This window comes from Miscanthus floridulus, chromosome 10, assembly GCF_019320115.1.
Source record: "Miscanthus floridulus cultivar M001 chromosome 10, ASM1932011v1, whole genome shotgun sequence".
NCBI lineage: Eukaryota > Viridiplantae > Streptophyta > Magnoliopsida > Poales > Poaceae > Miscanthus > Miscanthus floridulus.
The window spans coordinates 128,362,455-128,382,377 of NC_089589.1; the positions used below are offsets into that span (position 1 = coordinate 128,362,455).

General features: G+C 42.5%; 1 pseudogene; it reads left to right on the top strand.

The window, feature by feature from the left end:
* Nucleotides 1-1,263: 1,263 nt before the first annotated feature.
* On the top strand, nt 1,264-9,071 carry LOC136489588 (disease resistance protein RGA5-like; annotated as a pseudogene).
* Nucleotides 9,072-19,923: the final 10,852 nt, after the last annotated feature.

Here is a 19,923-nt window from a genome sequence, read left to right on the forward strand (position 1 = left end):
GTCAAGCGAAGTCAAAAGCAAGCAAAGGAGAATTAATTTGTCTTCAGGTTACGAAGACTCATCATCGACGATCCTTCTGCCGGAGTTTTTTAGAACAAGCTGAAATATTGTATCGAAGATGTAGTTGCCCTTAAACACAAAAGGGGTTGTAATAAGTAATAGCATTAGGGGTATTTTAGACATTGTAGTAGGATTAACGAAGGCTTAGACCTTTATAAATACCCCCAACATGTACTGTACATGGACATGAAGCGAATACTCAATTGAGTTTAGTCTATCTCACAATGCTTGTGTGATCACTTTCACCCAGCACACCCCTAAGGCGGTACACTAAATGGGGGATCAAACGATCCCACCAGGGGATCGACCGAACTGCCTTTCCCCTAGGGATCGCCTCATGCATTGCACCCATAGGCAGTGGATCCAACGCCCAAGATGCCCCCTGTCTTCGGTTGATGAACCACCTCCGAAGTTAGGCCTCCAAGGTCGGCCTAGGGGTTCGACCGAGCAGCCCCCCACCACACGACATTTTGTTTGGGATTCCCTGGGCCAAAGAGATATAATTGTTCCATTCCAAGTGAAAAGACCAGCAGCTCCGCATACTATTGAATGCTTGTGGCAGGTTTCAATTCCACTTTTCCTGAGCAAACTAGAAAACATGTACCGATGTTAGGAGATGGAAGTCATGTTGACGTAGGATAAGGCTATTTGGTGAACCAGGCTTTGTCTATCTTAGAGATCAAATTGGATGGTATATTTTTCTTTTTTTGTTTGGAATGGTCAAAACCTTTCATGGTTGAGCAAAATGTCTCCGGTTCGAAAACAGAGATCAAAGACTCTGTCCTCGCTTCAATAGCTCTAGGACAGAGTCTGCATCTTTGGCCACCCCATGGAACTCCTCTGCAGCTACTCCTACGGTCTCCTTGGTGAGTTGAAGCATTTTTCATTTCAAAAATATACACTGGCCTAGATTTTTCTTCAAGTTGAAACAGAAACAATTTAACCTAGCTTTTTGAAAAAAATTGAGGTTGATGTCTTTGTTGTTGAGCTATAAACATTTGATGACCTCAAATCTTTCTTTACAAATCGCTCCAACTTAAAGTTTCTTTACCTTGTTTCAGTTTGATTGAAACATAAAACAAGTGAGGGGGAGCAACTGGAACAAACTAGGAGCACTTGCATTCCCACAACACCACCATACCACCACCTTCAGCCAAGAAGATAACTAGCAGAATGATTGACTAATCTTGAGATACTGTGAGTATGGACCTGGTGACGGGTGCGATGGGCAGGCTTCCCTCCAAGCTGCTCGAGCTGCTCAGGGAGGAGTACAAGCTCCAGAAGGGTGTCAGGTTGAAAGTCCAGTCCCTCTCCCGAGGGCTCGAGTGCATGCACGCCGCCCTCCGCAAGGTGGCGGCAGTGCCATGGGACCAGCTCGACGAGCAGGTCAAGATCTGGGCACGCGAGGTTAGGGAGGCTTCCTATGATATCGAAGATATACTGGACAGCTTCCTCGGGCGTGTTGATGGCCATGAGCAGGCTGATCTGAGCAGACTCAAACGCGCCATGAAGAAGATGGGAGAGCTGTTCAGCAAGGGCAAGGCTCGCCGTGAAATTTCGTGCGCCATCGAAGACATCACGAAGCAACTTCAGGAGATGACAGAGCGGCATGACAGGTACAGGGTCGATGATCCTGTGACCAAGCCTGCTGCCACAACATGTATCGATCCACGACTCTCGGCTCTCTACACAAAAGTGTCACAGCTTGTTGGCATCGAAGAACCAAGGGATAAGGTCATAAAAATGCTGACATCAGTAGCCGGAAGGCATGGAGACGAAGATAGTCTCTATTGTTGGGTTTGGAGGGTTAGGCAGGACTACTCTTGCTAAAGCTGTATATGAGAATCTGACAAAGGATGTCCGTTTCAAAGCTTTTTGTTCCAGTTGGTCAGAATCCAGACTTGAAGAAAGTGTTAAAGGACACTCTCATTGGTCTTGACAGGTGGCATTATACGAAGGAGTTCAATTTAACTATATGGGATGAAAGGCAGCTAATCGATGAACATCGGGAATTCCTCAAGGATAAAAGGTAGTCATATTCTTAATCAGAGACTTTTTGTTAAGATTTGCATGTTGAACAATCATTTGGGGAATCTATAACATGCAGAATGAATCTACTAAAAAAATAAATATATTAGTTTTCATTTTTTTGTTCTTATCTAATCACAAGATAGTATTTTCTAATGTTTTTCCTGTATTTAACTGTTTGTGTCATCTAGAATGATTTATTCCATATTTTTCATTTAACTATATGACACCTTCGTTTCCATGCATATAGGTACTTCATTGTTATAGATGACATATGGGACGTACAATCATGGAACATAATAAGATATGCTCTTGAGGATAACAGACTGACAAGTAAAATAGTCATAACTACCCGCAATCATGATGTTGCCACGAAAGTTGGTTGTTCTTATAGCATGGAACCCCTTCTCTATGAGAGTTCGAAAGAATTCTACGGGAGAATATTTGGCTCCAACAAAAATGTCCTAAATTTTTTGTGGAAATATCTGAAGAAACACTATCGGAAACGTCAAATTTGCCGAGTGTTTTTATGTTTGCCGAGTGTATTCACTCGGGCACTTGACGAAAAAGTTCTTTGCTGAGTGCCGCGCTAAAAACACTCAGAAAAAAAAAACACTCGGTAAAGAGGGGGTTTGCCGAGTGTCAAAAAAAACACTAGGCAAAGAGGGGTTTGCTGAGTGTTTTATTTTTTACACTCGACAAAGAAATAAAATCTTTTTCCTGGGAAGGAAGGAGAAGAAAAAAAATTAAAAAAAACTTTGCCGAGTGCCTAGATCTAGGACACTCGGCAAAGGACAAAAATCCTAATTAATTCCCCCGCCCTTCCCCCTCCCCCTTCTTGATTCCCCCGCGGGCGCCCCTCCCCTCCCTTCTTCCCCCGCCGGTGGCCCGCCCCTCCCCCTCCCCCTTCTTCTTCCTCGACGGGCGTCCCTCCCCTCCCCCTTCTTCTTCCCCGGCGGGCGCCCCTCTCCTCCCTTCTTCCCCCGCCGGTGCCCCGGCCCTCCCCTCCCTTCTTCCCCCGTCGTCGGCCCGCCCCTCCCCCTCCCCCTTATTCTTCCCCGACGGGCGTCCCACCCGTCCCCCTTCTTCTTCCCCGGCGGGCGCCCTCCCCTCCCTTCTTCCCCCACCGGCGTGGAGGGCCAAGGCGAGCTCCAGGCCGACGGATCCATGGTGGGTGGTCCTCGTGATGGCGGCTAGCATTGGATCCGGCGAGGAGGGCCAAGGGGAGCTCCACGACGGCAGATCCGCAGCGGTTGGGCCTCGCGACAGCGGCATGCGTCGGATCCGACTACTGGGGCTCGGATCCGGCGACGATGGGGTTGCGGCGGCTGGCGTGGGTCCGAGGTAGGTCAGCTCTCCCCATCTCCCTCTCTTTTCCACTCTTCATCTCCCTCACTCTCTCCCTCGCCGGTGATCAGATCCACGGCGGCGGCGGGCGGATCCGGTGGGGACCAGCAGCGTGGAGGCGACTGATCCAGTCGGGAGGTCCCCTCCAATGGTGGATCCGGCAGGGAGGAGCGCGTCGGCGGGCGGCGTGGTGGTGTCCGTCGGCGGGGCGTGGTGGTGGTGGCGTGGTGGTGGTGGTGGTGGCCGGCGACTTGTTTTTTTATTTTTTCCTGAAAAATGTTTGTCAAGAGTTTTTTGGGGACTCACATAGTCTTTGCCGAGTGCCCGACGTTTGACACCCTGCAAACAACTTTTTGCCGTTAAAACCTTTGCCGAGTGTTGTTTGCTGAGTGTAACACTCAGCAAACGTTTTGCCGAGTGTTTTTGGGGCGGCACTCGGCAAAGCTCGTGTATCCCGTAGTGAAATAATTAAGAAATCTGGAGGTGTGCCATTAGCTATCATTACTACATCAAGTTTGTTGGCAAATAAGTTGGGAAATATGAAAGAGTGGTATGAGTTTTGTGAGTCTATTGGTTCGGGACTTGGAAGCAATCCTGATATGGAAAATATGGGAAAGATATTATCTTTGAGCTATTATGATATACCAGCTCATCTGAAGACCTGCTTATTATACTTAAGTGTATTTCCAGAAGACTATGAGGTTGAGAGTGATAGGCTGATATGGAGGTGGATAGCTGAAGATTTTGTTGCGACTGGAGAACGGGGCAAAAATTTATTTGAGCTTGGAGAGAGTTACTACATTGAGCTTCTAAATAGAAGCCTCATCCAGTCAGTATACATGGACGAGGAAGGTATACCGTGGGCCTGCCGTGTCCATGATATGGTGCCTCATCTCATTTGTTCGCTGTCAAGAGAAGAGAATTTTGTTGCACCTATATTTGGGGACACCAAGCAAAACACACCTTCTTGGGGAAGCAAGGTTCATAGGTTGTTGTAGCACCCGGTTTTAAGAACAAAATCAGATATGCACCATATATGAGTTCAGGAAGTCAAATCTAACATATATCTACAAATAAGGGTAATAGCAATAGACAATGCTCAATATATAACGTACTTAGTATAGAGAATATAACCTTAGACAGCAAACAACGGAAAGACAACTCCGATCTTAGGGTGAAAACTCTAATTCCACATGGATAACTGACTGGTTGATCACAAGCCTAATTCCTTCAAACTCTAGCAATCTGGTACCCATCCGGGATTTTTCAAAAGATTTAAAAAGTAAAGCAAGCGTAAGTACATGCCGTACTCAACAAATATAACATGGGGTTTATGAGGCTCAAAAGGCTGACACTGGTTTAACCACGATTAACTTTTAATGAGTCATGATTTTAAGCAGTTGAGTAGCATCAAACTTATCATAAGCCCGTATAAACACATGATCAGGTAAACATGAATAATGAATAGCATAAACAATTAACCATTAATGAGCATCTTTATCATCAGTATCATCAGTGTTCATCATCTATTCCGTAAATGCTCCAAGGTCGCTCGTGACCATGATCACGGCTGATATACCAGTTTTACACTCTGCAGAGGTTGTACACTTTCACTGTGAGTCATGATTTACCCTTTCGTCCGAGGTGATCAGACTCTTGACCCACTACCAAGGAAGGTCGACGGGGTTCACCATGAAGCCTTTCAAAGGTTCATCTAATAAGTTAGGGCCATTAGATTCACTCGGCAAACAGATATAGGAACCCCCCTGTCGAATGGCATAATTCCATCATGGCTATACACATAAGAGTAGAGGTTGTCCTATACCCGATTCATCAAGCCATTCTTACGCCAATAAAGGTAACCTCTAACAAGCTAGAAAAGGTCATCATACTAAGCTAAAGCCAGAGCCATATAGCCCTCACAGTTGTACTATAAGTCTCGGATGATCACTTAAGATAAGTCCTTAGGGAGAGGAATCTAGAGCACCATAAAATAGCCCAATGCTCTAGCCCCCTTATTCCATGTTGCTAAAAAGCATCTTTTAATGTTTATTGCATATTCCATTAGTCAAGTTACAAGATCATGGCTTTAGTTGAGCACTTGCATCTTACTACCTAATGCAATACCCCATAGGTAACAAGGCACAAGGTACAAAGTTCTAGGAAATCCTTAGTGGTAATCAAGGTAGACACATGCAGTATGATAAGTGATTAATGGTGTATAGGACAACAAGGAAGATCCCATGCTATACTTGCCTTAAAACACCAATCCTTCGGTAAGCTTTAATCTTTAACGTTCTTCTTCTTCTTCTTCTTCTTCTTCTTCTTCTTCTTCTTCTTCTTCTTGATCACCACGTATATTTCACCGACGGGACGTAATCATAAAGCACCACACAAGCATCTATACAATCATACACGAAGCAAACAATAGAACTAAATCAGAATAGTACATCAATCATAGAAAAATAAATAAAAGAGTTTAAAACATTTGCTTTAAAAAAACTAAAGTCAAACAAATCATATTCGGAGCTACGGTTTAAAAAAAGCGGCTACCAAAAGATTTGCTTTATACGTGGAAAAGAAAACTATAGGCTTCATTTATTTTAACTTTATACATTCATATACATAAGATATTTTATAAATAATATAAATTGAATCAAGTCAAATTTAGATTTGAATTATAAAACTAAAGTCAAACAAATCATATTTTATTTATAAAATCCAGTTGCATAATTATTATTTAAATTAGAGTTTAAACCATAAAATTCTAGAAATAGTGTCATGATAAACATTGTTACTAACACGTAGATCTCGTTGCAATGAATCTAGCACAACTTGAATGGGTCAATTCAGAGCTAAAACATAGAAGATATGAATTAAACAAGATTTCCTTTAATAAAATAATAAATTAAATCTAACCTCGAATTTTAAAAGTTGAAAACATATCTAACAGTGGTATAAACATGTAGACAACGTAAATACGAACCTAACGCAAGTTGAACGGGTCGAATCGGAGTTAAAATGGAGAAACTATGAACAAAAGAGTTTCAATGGCAAAACTGTGAATATTTTGAACTATTTTCGGATTTAAAATAATTAAAAATCAATTTAAAAACAATCTCTGGACCGAGCATCATTTTTGGAAAAGTGCAGGGGTCAAAACGCATGATCCATGTCATTTATTGAAATACTTTTGAATACTACTGGACCGCGGGTATATTTCGGGGAAACATAGGGGCCTTTGTGCTAAAGGTAAGGCAGCGGTCGGCGCTAACTGGGTCATCGCCAGCGTGGAGCCAAGTGGAGGACTGGCATAGGCGGGTTCACAGTGAACCGGCTGGCGTGGCATGGTAGGCGAGGTTCACGGGTCCACCGTGGACCGGTTACGAAGGGGTATGGATCGGATCTAATCTGGATCATTCATCTAAGATCGGACGTATGAGAGGGGACTGGCGAGGCCGGCCGGCCGGAACAGGACCGAGCGTGGCGGCACCATGGCCGAAGGTGGGCCGTGCATGCGGAAAACGACCTACGGGTCACGGTTAACCAAACCGATAGCACCGGTAGAACAAGGAGATGACGGCGAGCTCGGCTAGGTGGTTTACCTCGGTGCGGGGCGGACGGAGCCGACGTGGCGCACGGCGAGGCAGATGGTGGCGGTGGCAGCCTAGGTCTACGACGGCTTGGCATCTCGGCGAGGCCAGCTGCAGTTCCGAAGCGTGGGATGGAGGCGGCAGGCACGGGGCTAGGTATTTATGAGGCGGGGGCGGCATGGACAGCAAGGCAACGGACAGCGTCGAGGCGAGCGCGGACTCCCGGGCGGCGGCGGCGGAGTCTGGGCGGGACACAAGCTGGAGAAGGGGGACGGAGCTAACAGGCAGGCCCAGGGTGCCAGCGGGGCAAGCGGAGAAAGGAGAGGCGCGAGCTCGGCTTGCTTGCTGAGCGGCGAAGCGGAGTTGGGCTGGCCTGCTGAGCTGCGCGGGAGGAAAGGAAAGCTGGGCTGCGTGGACTTGCTGCTGGGCCGTGGGAGAAAAAGAGAGGGATGGGGAAGAGCAGTGGGCCGGAAGAGAAACTGGAGTGGGCCGAGGTCATGGAGGGAGTGCAGGGCAGGCCTTCGGGCCAGATTAAAGAGAAAGCAATTTTTTCAATTTCCAAATCTTGTTTTATTTCCCAAATTCAAATGTAAAACAAACTCAAACATTGTTTCAACTATACTTTTCAAAATGAGCACTCTTGGGAGGTTTCCAAAACTGAACTTTTGCAAATTTTTGAATACCTTTTTATTTTTCAAATTCTCTTTTATTTCAAAGCCATTTTCAAATTCTTTTAAAAAACATTTCAAATTACTTTGGAGTTTTGGATCAACACCACTCATCACAATAAACTTTATGCACCAACATGTATGCACAACAAGTTGCTAAAGCTTATGATGAATTTTAAATTAATGAAAATTTGTATTTTCCTAGGTTTTCATGTGCACAAAATTCATAAATAAATCATTTTAATCCTATTTTCAAAAGTGCAAATTTTAGGGTGTTACAGTTATCCCTCCATAATGTTACTTGGCCTACGGTGGACATGTCAAAACTAAGGTCACTTACTATCTCCAATGATGCTATAATTAATTCGGTTTCATCCCTTTCATGTCATCGTCTTCTTCGTGTATTGGATCTAGAAGGCTGCAATCTTGGGGACCATAAAAATTTGAGTTTTGTTGGGATCTTATTTGACCTGAGTTATCTAGGGCTAAGAGGTACTAGATATGCTGGTGAGCTCCCATTAGAGATAGGGAAGCTACAGTTTTTGCAGACATCGAGTATTGTTGGGCTAAGACGACTAATGTGCCTGGGTCTTAATTGGACTATATGTCTGCTAAATGGATTGAGGAATCAAACATCTTTAGAAGTGCTATGGTGTGCAATTGTTGATTTTGTGCACATTGCAGAAGAGCTAGGCCATTTGACGCAACTGAGGATCCTTACTCTCCAACTAAAATTGGACAAGGAAGCAGGATGTGATGATGAGGTCATTTGTAAAGCTTTAGTGGAGTCCCTAGGCAAACTGCAAATGATCAGAAAGACGTGGTGATGAATCTTGAAGATTCGCCGGAGTCTCTAGGCAACCTGTCCTATCTTCGTATCTATAGAACTAGTTTGTTGCCCACATGGATTAATCCTTGATTGCTTCTCCTCCTCTCCTCCCTGGACATTACGGTGGGTCAGGTGCGAAGGGAGGACATCCAAGTCCTTGGGATGCTGAAGGCTCTTCGCATCCTGAAAGTGAGTATATCTGAGGATAACATACAAGTGCTGGGAAGGTTCATGGTTGCCCCTGATGCCTTCCCATGTGCAAGACTATGCAGATTGTATGGTTTGCAAACTGTGCCGTCTATGTTCCCACGAGGAGCTATGCCCAGGTTTGAAAATTTTCATTTCCGTATCCACCTGGAGGATTTCGCTAATGGTGAATTTAGTACAGATGGCCTGTCCTTGGACCACCTCCCATCCCTTCGGAGGCTGTCTGTTTTCCTACATCTTGGAAAGGAAAAGGTCGACGAAGATTTGTTAATGAAAGTTCAAGAGAAGCTGAGGCACGAGGCGGATGTCCACCCCAACCACCCTTCCCTAGAAATATAAAAAATAGCGCCGATACTGATCGGATCGGATTCGACGTACGTGTCCCTGCCTGGAATACATGTAGTACGCACTCCTTTCTTCTCCTGTATATACATGCGTCTTCTCCTGCTGTTTGTCCACACCAACACTCATGAGTTGTTCACTGCATGCATGCTTGCTTTCCGTAGCAGTATCTAATTTAACTGAGCAAATTAATTAATCTATCAGCGGGTTTTCTTTTGTGTGCGGGGGCTTCAAAATGTCCTCTGCAAGTGCGTGGTGTCGTCCGCGGCAGCCTGCTGTGCGGTCAACGCCTACGGCACGCCTAGTACTCACGCTGTACGTGTTGTTGTACACGGAGGAATAACAAATTAATTAAGGAAACTATCATGTGATCACGCAAGGATGTTCCTTAGTTCTTTTTCAACTTCATGTTAGAGATTTATGTATGTATGTATGTATGTATGTATGTCGAGAATATTAAGGAAACTATGACGCGTGCAAAGAGGAGGTTCTGCACTACAAATGCTGCCAATAGTTCTCGGTATACAGTCAGTATTTTAATTTGTATAGTCTAGAACACTGTTCTAATTTGAAGCCTGAGATCTTAAAATGTGCCGCTACAGTCCTGCTTTACATCGAAACAGAGTAGATAACATCAATCTGAACACTATTGCTGAAACCTACTTGAACCGAGAGGAGGTGCTGTTTCTCACACGCAATGCAACATGTACAACAACCAATCTATTTTTGCAACATACTGATGAAACACTTGCAACATACGTTCGAAACAGCTGAAACACTTGCAACATACGACTGAAACACTTATAAAACACGAGAAAAACTGGAAAACACTTATGTAACCATTGTAAACATATGCAAACATCAAGATAAAACACTTGCAACATATGTCTGAAACAGATTAAGCATTTGAAACATATACTCGAAACATACGTGTATAGCCATTGCAACATGTGCAACATTCCAATCTACTTTTGTAACATCCTTATAAAACACTTGCAACATACCTCTAAAATATTTAAAACATTTGAAATGTACACTTGCAACATTCATCGTATCCTGGTGCGGCCTCCTCCGCTGTCTGCATCGGGGCGCCACGGCCGTAGCAGTTGGCGAGGTTAGAGGGCTTCCGCGCCAGGGCCCGACACTTCTCGTTGCACAGCGGCCTCAGTGGCTAGCTGACGGCCGAGGGAGCAGTCTCCACGCGTGGGCGCGGCGGTACCCACGCCGTCAGACGAAGCGGGCCACAGAGCAGAAGCAGCGGCAGGAAGCAGCGGGGTGACATGATTTGTGTGATTATAGCAGGTGAATGCGATGCATTTTGAATACGGTATCTTTTTTTTTGTTCATTTTCTCTTTGAACTTCGCCCCACCTATAATTTTTTTGGCTCCGTCGGTGTCCCCACCGGCCTGTGAACGGCCTGCACCACTCAAGTCTTAGTGAGCAGTCCAGTGCTCCACAGCAGGCCTATTGAGCAGGTGTGCTCCCCGATTGCTCATATGGGCCCGCGACTAGCAACTGAATCCTGGGCTGCAACACTAGACCTGGTGGCCAGACCTTTGCCCAGAGCGACACGTGCATGTTCACACTCAAAATTTTCCCAAAACAAAGTCCTATGAGCAATGTACACTACAATGACGGAGATCTGTAAGTATAGCAGATCATGTTATCAAGCTTGAAACCGAATGATGAGATGCTGGTGATTTCATTCAAGACATGAGCAAGGGTGAGGGCCCCCCGAATGATGAGATGCTGGTGAATTTCATTCAAGACATGAGCAAGGGTGAGGGCAGGGGCGGAGCCAAGATGAGCACCTCAGGGGGGGGGGGGGGGGGGGGGGGGGGCAATCAATAGAAATTTAGAAAAAATGTCGAAGATTAATGGTGAAATCATGTTTTTTTCTACGGTAAATACAAAGCAAAATCATGTGTTCCTGCACCGCCCGCAGAAAATGGCCCAAGCCGGTTTACGCCCCCAGTTTGCTAATATCTTTTCCATTTATTTTAATATAAAATTATACATATTGCTTTTATATATCTCCCTGGCGAGTTAGATATTTGTGAGATATGCCAACATTAATTAATGTGTCATTTACACCAAAAAATTTCACTATATATAAACGAGCACAAGCATCAGGCCATTTGCATCCCGAAACACTAGAATAGTACTTGCGAGTGTTGATACGATGAGGGCTGCTGCCATTTGCATCCTTCTCATCAGCGGCGGATCCACAGGCCTAATCACTGTAGCAAAAGCTTGATTTCACCATTAAATCTTCATGCAAATCAACATCTCCATTGTTTTAGCCTCCCCTTATCCCGCATCGTGCATCCACCACTGCTTCTCATGGTCATGTCTTGCACCCTCATGGCACCCACCAGGGCAGCAGGTATATATATACACATACACACATGAAGCTCCTTTAATTATTTATTTTGTTATATATATATATAGAGAGAGAGAGAGAGAGTAACTTATTCCGTTGTTCATTTAAATTGGTTAACAACCACGTGCACATGCATGTAAATACGTCTGCTGATCCATTGAGTTTTATTTTGGTGATACAGATACAGAGGATTGCTCTGAGCAGCACCCAACGTGCCAGGACGCCGCGTGCGAGAAAAAAATGCAAAGACGAATACAACTCCAAGCACACCAGTTTCAGGTGCACGAGCCGTGTGCACATCGCTCTTTGCTGCTGCACCCACACACGATGCAGTGATGGCAACTGCGGCTGGCGATGGCAAGCTGCAGGCATGCTGAAGTTGGTTAGAAAATAGTATATAGCAATAACTCTATATAGATATGTAACAGATAGACTTGCATTTAAGAAAAGATTGACAATCAACCATGACCAGAGTTGATATCCGAATCTTATTATTGGAGGCTTCAACCGAGGCACCACATTAATTTTCACCGGACATGCTAGAAAAAGGATATTCCTAAAAATTCTCACAATTATCAAAAATATATGGCCTTTAATTTCATAGATTCTAATCATCATCGATGATAATAGCCATTAGATATATTATAATTTATAAAAGAATTAAACTCCTATGTTATTATGAAAAATATATATGGTAACCTCCTAATCTTGCACCTAAAAATTGGAGGATTTAACTGACGCACCACGTTAATTTTTACCATACGCGCTAGAAAAAAAGAGAAATCCTATATATTCTTACAATAATCAGAAATATCTAGCCTATAATTTCATAATCATCATCCATTATAACAGTCAATGAATCTATTATAGATTATAAAAAATTACACATCTCCACCATTATTAAAGATAAGTTAAAATAACCACCTAAATTTGTACATAAATTACCCACGAATGCTATAATGGAAAATAAATCATACTAACCCCCTAAATTATCATAAAAAATACCCACGGTTGGCATTATCTATATCTATATCTACATCCATGTCCATATCTATATCTATATCTATATCTTATATAGCCAAATAGGAGATCCCTATTAGCTTATTTTTCCTAGCAACTCCTTAAGCGTCATCACCATTTTCCTTTGTACCCACTGTTCCTTCTTGTGCACCAACCACACAGGCACAAACATTATTGCACCATCGGTTCCTCTACCACAGGTTGGTTTGCCAAAAAGGCCCAGGGCGGGTTTTGCTGTGTTCCAGCACCGCCTGCAGAAAATGGCCCAGACCGATTTACGCCCCCCAGTTTGCTAATATCTTTTCCATGTATTTCCTATAAAATTATAAATCTTCCTTTATATATTTCCGTGGCGAGTTGGATAGGCGCACATTTACTATTTCGGTGTATAGTAGGATCGAGCAAAGATATAAAATCCTGGCTTTGAGATATGCCAGCATTAATGTGGCATTTACACTATCAATTTGCCTCTATATAAACGGGTACAAGCATCAGGCCATTTGCATCCCGAAACAGAAGAATAGTACTTGCGAGTGTTGTTGATACGATGAGGGCGGTGTACTCCGTAGCTGCTGCCATTTGCGTCCTTCTCATGGTCATGTCCTGCACCCTCATGACACCCACCTGCGCAAAAGGTATATATACACATACACACGAATGAGGCTACTTTAATTATTTATTTTATTATATATATAGTGAGAGTAAATTCTTCCGTTGTTCAGTTGAATGGGTTAACGTGCATGTATGTCTGCTGTTTTATTTTGGTGGTACAGAGGATTGCTTTCAGATGCCAGGATGCATGGACATCCCGTGCGAGCAAAAATGCGAAGACGAATTCCACTTCAGGGTCACCGGTTTCAGGTGCACGAGCCGTCAGCACATCGATCTTTGCTGTTGCACCCACAATTACGCGGGGACGACGACTGCGGCTGGCGATGGCAAGCGGCAGAGACATGCTTGAGCCATATATGCTGTGATCCAATAACCGTGCTGAAGATGGTTAGGAAATAGTATGTAGCAATAATAATTCTATATGGATATGTAACGAATCGACTTGCTCTTGCATGTAAGAAAAGATTGGCAATCAGCAAAAAACTGAGTTAAAGTTCAAATCGTCCTATTGCTAGTTAGATGCTTCAATGGAGGTCACTATGTTAATTCTCACTAGATGCGCTAAAAAAATAATTTTAAAAATTCTCACAATAATAAAAAAATATCTGGCCTTTAATTTCATAGATTCTAATCATCATCTATGATAATACAACCATTAGGCAAAATGCTACCAAAATTTGCAATTGAATGGGTTGTTTCTTGGTTCCTGAAAAATTCGGTTCCATCGGTTAGAACCGATTTACCTGAAACCGAAATTTCTCGGTTCCGCATTTTCAAAGTAACCGATTGGTCCCTTCTTCTCAGGTAACCGAATGTTTACACCAGAATTTGGAAGAAGAGTTGCAGGGATTTGGAAGCTCCCGAAAATCATGTCATCAAGGAATCAGCTGCGTGGAGATCGGAGCTAGTTGATTCGGACGCACCAGAATCGGCTTTCTTCAGATAGCGCCGGCAGATGACGACAGAGGCTACGATCGGCGTTGGGGCGAGACATGCTGGACTCTACAAAAAGGGAAAGATTAGAGTCCAAGTTATCTTAAATTAGGAATGTTTTCATTATACCAAAGATTGTATTGAGTCGTACACGAGTAAGGTTCGTTTTAAGCTCTGGGTATAAATACCAAACCCCGGCTATTGTAAATCATCAACCAATCAAATACAAAGTCAATTACTTTTTTCGGCTCCGGCCACCCCTTAGGAGTAGGAGTAGAGTAGATCTCGGCGAGTTCTTCAGTAAGTACGGCTGCATCGATTCGGTCGACCTCCACTGCTTGTCTGTTAGTACCGTCATGGTTTATACCTCTGTTCGTATGGCTGCATCGATCTGGTCGACCCCCACGATGACTCTGGTATAGGCAAGTTATCGACTCTTGTCTAATTCAAAGTATGACCTATGTGATTCTGCCTCACACCCCACTGCTTGAATTAGATCAAGGTCAAGTTATCGGCTCTACCTTAGCATGGTAGTCTTTGATAGATTCATTAAGTTACCGATATTGCTTATTGCTTTCATTGTTTATCTAATTACAACAATATCATTCTGCCCGATTGAGATTGATCCGGATCGGCCTTACATCTTGTTTAACTCATCGTTTGCTAATTTAAAACTGATCTAATCTACATCTTAAGCGATGAGTTATGTTTTTATTGGCTGTTTTGCGTCAATCTTAATCGTGCAAAGCGTGCGGTTAAGGCATGTCCGATCTTGAGTAGATCTATTAAGCTAATGAAAACTGTCCCATGGCCCGTCATCACGGCCTGTGGGATTCTACCTCTCACCCCACTGTTGGCACCGTGGAGTAGGTATCGTGAGTTGGTAGACCCGTTCCTAAGAAGGCATGACCTTAACTGTGCGCTATGCCTGAATCGGCACATGTTTAGTATTTCCCTGGCCTGTTGGATACGCACATGTTTAGTATTTTGGTGTATATAGTAGGAGCAAAGGATATCATATCCTGGCTGTGAGAGATATGGCAGCATTAATGTGGCTTTTACATTGACAATTTCAGTCTATATAAACGAGCACAAGCATCAGGCCATATGCATCCCGAAACAGAAGAATAGTACTTGCGAGTGCTGATACGATGAGGGAGGTGACTCCGTAGCTGCTGCGATTTGCATCCTTCTCATGGTCATGTCTTGCACCCTGATCATGATACCCACCTCGTTCAGCAGGTATGTACACACCTGAACACGAGTGAAGCTACTTTAATTATTTATTTTATATATAAAGAGAGTAAATTCTTCTGCTGTTCAATTAAATCGGTTAACAATTAAAAACCACGTGCACATATTGATCCATTGAGTTTTATTTTGGGGATATACAGAGGATTGCTTTCAACAGCACCCAACATGCCAGGACGCCGCGTGCGAGAAAAAATGCAAAGACGAATTCAACTCCAAACTTGAGAGTTTCAGGTGCACGAGCCGTATGCACATCGCTCTTTGCTGCTGCACCCACACTTGACGCCGGGACGACGAATGCGGCTGGCGATGGCAAGCTGCATACATGCTTCAGCCATATATACTGTATGGAGCAATAATAATTCTATATAGATATGTAACGGATCGACTTGCTCTTGCATGTAAGAAAAGATTGACAATCAGCAAAAACGTGAGTTAAAGTCATTATTACTAGTTAGATGCTCCAATGGAGCTACTACGTTAATTCTCACCAGATGCGCTAGAAAAAAACTAATTTAAAAAATTCTCATAATAATAAATAATATCTGACCTTTAATTTCATAGATTCCAATCATCATCTATGATAATGTAGCCATTGGATCTTATTATAATTTATAAAAAAATACACAGCCCTATAATTACAAAAAAATACATAAAGTGAAACCTAATCTTGCATCTAAAAATTGGAGGCTCCAACCGAGTCACTATTTTAATTCTCACCAGATGCGCTAGAAAAAAAGATAAATCCTAGAAATTCTCATAGTAATTAGAAACATCTAGGCATTGATTTGATTGATTCTAATTACCATGATGATAATAGCCATTGGATCAAATATAATTTAGGAAAAATTACACAACTATGTCATAATTAAAATTATATAAAGTAATCACATAATCTTGCATCTAGATTAGTCACCTGTGCCATGATTAAAGATAATCCGAAATATCCCCTAAATTTTCATATAAATTACCCAAGCATGCCATTGTCTATATCTATATCTATATCTATATCTATATCTATATCTATATCTATATCTATATCTATATCTATATCTATATCTATATCTATATCTATATCTATATCTATATCTCTTATAATCCTACACTCCATCAGAATTCTATCTTCACATGAGATCCTTACACATGAGCAACCCACTAGTTCATGCAATTTATGACACGTATGTATTGAAGCAAGTTATCCACATAAGCGAGACAGTTCATCCACCACAAGAATACATTCTGGATTCCTGCATCAAAATGTGGGGTATGGTTCTACTTATTAAAAAATTACCCTCTAACAATGCATTTAAGTTACCCACCTTCATCATTATGAAGATAATTTAAAATAACTTGTATATAAAACCCACATATGCTATTACAGAAAATAATTCAAACTAACCCTATAAATTTGCTTCTAAATTACCCACACTTGGCATGTCGGTGTCTGATGATCGGCAACCTTTCTATGGGGTTACCCGGAGCGAGGATTGGTGGGCTTCGGCATCAACTAGACTCGATGATTAAACACGAGACAACGATTTATACTGGTTCATGTCGCTAATTAGTGTAATACCCTATGTCCAGTGTGTCTTGTTGTCTTGCGTTGCCTTGTATGATATGTTACAAGGGGGTGCCCTGCCTCTCTTTATATAGTCCAGAGGGCAGGAGCATAAGTATAGTCCTAGTCGGTAACAACAAAAGAGTTCTAATCCACTGTCCTATAATCCGACTAGGTCGGTTCTTCTTAACTTGGAGAGCACGCCACCGTGTATCGCGCCTTCCAGTCAAATCGTGGGCCGGCCCATCTCCTTGCCAGGGAGCTGAGTGTGATATTACAGCTTAAGGTAACATGAAAGATTCCTCACGCCCAAGAGTTCACACAGTGGAAGTCTAAATCTCAAATACGACATAGAGTTTATGATACAACATCTGATTTATGCCATAACCCAAATTGTCTACTCCTGGAGGCCAGTACCCACAACCTAGGGAATAGACTCTTTGCGGTACGAAAAGCTTTAAAGTGGCACTTGGCTTATTGCTCACCTGCATCAACATAACGGCAACATCATAAGTGTAATACTCCACATGTCATATCCAAATAAATATACCAAAGGTTTTGAGTCCAAGCAGTTCAATAAAAAGGCATTTGGTACATGATGATTAACTGAAGCTAAGTCTTAACAAATTATATCAAGGTTTAATCATCTAGCAAAAACATAGGAAATCATGAAGGGCAAGTTTAATCTTCCATAAGTTGTCATAATGAAAACTCTACATTATAGCCAACAAGTTTTGGTGTTTGTTAGCAGCAATACCGCGATTCGAGTTAAGTCTTCCACGTGCCACATCCATCCTAGTGCTGACACCATGTACCAGCACATGTCGCCACTATGCCTCAATCTCCATGCCACGCCCTCGTAGCTACACACGATGCCCGCTACCAACATGAGCTTTGATCCGTGTCAACGTATACAACACACGAAGTTAGAGTACACAACGGATCCAGCCTAGCTCGCTATACCCATGGGCTAGCGCCCTGTAGCCGACAACATACCAAGGCCTTGGGCCTAACACAACCTAAAAGACTAGCCTGATAGGTGAGGGCTGCCCTCGCCTTATATGTTGTGTTGTGCTTCCGTTACTCATAGCATGTTTTCTAGATTCTATTTTCCTTATTAATAGATTTATTAGGTTTCTAGTTTTAATTTATTGCCCTGCTGCCAACGTTGTCTCAGTCTGATCCGATTGGTGGTGAAAATAGATTAAATTTAGTCAGTTTGTAGACTCCTTTGTATGGAAAATAGAAGATTGATCATATGCTATGCTTTACTATCTACTTCGCATCGACTTTGTAACCGATAGACTGCGCTTTCATGATTTATCTTATTTTATGTTCATCGATTCAATGCTCGTATGATCTTATACTTTGTTTAGCTGATGATGCTTATTTAGATTGTTTTATGTTATCAACTTGCTGGATATTGACTCTGTAGTAGCCTTATTCATCGGCTCTTTAGCTATACATTGGAACTGTCTGGATCAAAGCCGACATGTTCCATCTTAAATTACTGATCATCTTTTTCTTGTCAACTACAGGTCAAATTGATTGGCATGCCTACGAATCCAAAACCGACAGGGCCTGCATTGAAGTTAAGCAGATCTTCTAGGCTGGTCGTGCGTCCTGCGCGGTGACCAATTTTCTGTGTCCATAGTATTTTTGATAAATGAAGTATTCTAATAACTCAAGATAATTATATCGAGTTGATACAACCATCTTGAGATCACTTCCAACCTCGGCATTAAAGCACACGGCCTATAAAAAGTTATTTTCTCGATAAAAAAACTCCCTAGTGACTATCAATCCATAGACTAGACCGCCACCCATGTGCCTGGGTAAAAAATTACTTGGCCACGCGCTCCAATTGTTGCCATACCACTATGACCAAATCCTGTGAATGCACCTGCTGGAGAATAACCCAAGTACGGAGCCAGTGGATAATCAAGTAGATAACATGCAAAGGAGAGTCGATATTTTTTTATCAAAAACCATATCATTTCGGCATAGCCACAAAGACCAACAAGTTGCGGCCGCTCCTAGCAGAAGTAGTTATAGAAATAGAGTATGGATAGATGACCATGTCAACTAGATTATGACATTTATTATTTGGGTCCAAAAGATATCCTAGACTTGAGATACCAAACTCTAGTAGAGTATAACACACATTTAAGAGCTCCAATATAGATACAGAGATATAGGTATGTAAGTATTGAGAAAATAAAGACCAGTGGAAAAGATTTTATGACATATTTATTATTTGGTCTAAGCTAATTAATAGATATCCCACTCAACATATCAATACATTAATTCCAAACAAGGTGTTCCTCTATAAAAGCACCTACAAACGATGAAATAGATTAGACAACAAGCAATATATCGATTCTCACCTCTTCTCCCTCGCCGAAACTAAAGGAAACGACAGAAGAAAGGCAAGGATGGTGCACTACTTGATGGCTACTTCGTTCGTAGTTCTTGTGATGATTTCTTCCAACTCAACATCCTGCCAAGCCAGTAGGCACCCATACCTTCATACTTTGATCTGCTGTGCACTGTCATATTTTTAGACATTTTCGTATGATCATTTATTATTTTACCGATCAGTCTTGTTTCAGTGGTAACATTGCATTGCGTTGTATTATTGCATGTGCAGGCTTGTTCCCTTGGAGTATGAAGCTGCAGCCACCTTGCTTCGAGCCTCCGACTCACCGCTGTGTGGATGGCCGCAGCTGCGTATTTGTTTGCCAGTATAACGGAATCAAGACCTATAAGGCATTCTGCAAACATCCTACAAATGCTCAGGAGCCTTATTTGTGCTGCTGCCCACTATAGATTTGAATGGTGTAATTAACAATTAATGCATCCAGCATGTCCGGTGCAAATTAAATAAAATCTGCTCATCCATCGGTTGTTAGCAATCTTCTATCTATATGTCCGGTGTGTTTTGTTTCCTACATCAGAAAAAGTTGATTCCATACGCTGTACTGACCTTTTATTAAAAAAAATCAGTTCTCCTCCATAGGATGATTGTAAAATGGGTATTAATGTGAAGTCCAAGTAGAAGCACCACCCGAGTCCCCCGCGTTGCCCGTAG